Raw genomic sequence first — 1,149 nt, forward strand, 5'->3', positions numbered from 1 at the left:
CACTTGTTACTTCCATTTAAACCAATTTTTCATCGTCGGAGTGATTGATTTACCATTTCATAAGTTTTCTTTTTACGCAAATTGTTTCTCTCACTTGTGTTCCTTTTCTTTTGGTAAGTGATTGTGATTTTTTGGGTTTGATGTTAAAATGTATTCAAACAAGAAAGATAATGATCACTAAAGAAATATTCTCTGATTGAATTAGTGATCAAGAGTCTGCTAAGTATTTTAACATTTTCAATATCATTGTGAAACATATTTTTAATTTTTCAAACTAATTTTGGTGATATGAAAATTGCATTTAAAAGTGTAAAATTGAAAATTAAATTAATTTTGAATGATTAAATGTGTATTTTCGAGTGATTTTAAAAATGACAAAAGTGATTTTGTCGATTTTAAAATCACTCCTAAACATGTCCTTAAATAATAACTATCAATTTGCTAAATAACAACAATACTAACTGCACCAGACTGAACACAATAAAATTGATATGTAAGTGTGTAATTAACCATGAGTATGTTCAATATCCTTTACCCCCAAGCCCCAATTGTGCTTGAACAAGAGAGAGAGAGAAACATACAAATTTCAAAAAAAAAAAAAAAAAGGATTGGGTTGCACCTGGGCGACACACGTGCTACAATGGTCGGGACAAAGGGTCCAAAATAGGAAACGGTCTCTCCAATGCCTACGAGTCATGAACAGAACAAATTCAAAATCACGATCAATTCCTTTTTCAAATCCTGCGGCAGCTACACGAGCTCTTCCTGCAATGAATCGTCCTTTCCACGGACGTAAATCTTTGTCATCATGTAATCAAAAAAGTTGATCTTATTGAGGAATCGATTCTTTTTAATGAATAGATCTGATCGTAACTAACCATGAGTATATTCAAATCCTTTCCCGCTAAGCCCCAATTGTGCTCGAACCAAAAAGAGAGAGAGAGAGAAACAACCCTACTAATTATAACCATTCATGGATGTAAAAAACATAATAAAGAGAAAAGTTATTTAAGGGACGTCTGGGCAAGAAGTTGGTTATGATAGCCCTATGTTATTGTGGTTGAGTTATAATAGTTTTGTGTTTTGAGTGTAGATTACTTTAGTTTGGCTTATAATATTATGTGTTTGAGGTGTAAACTATTTTAGTTT

Source organism: Benincasa hispida, chromosome 11, assembly GCF_009727055.1.
Source record: "Benincasa hispida cultivar B227 chromosome 11, ASM972705v1, whole genome shotgun sequence".
NCBI classification, from domain to species: domain Eukaryota; kingdom Viridiplantae; phylum Streptophyta; class Magnoliopsida; order Cucurbitales; family Cucurbitaceae; genus Benincasa; species Benincasa hispida.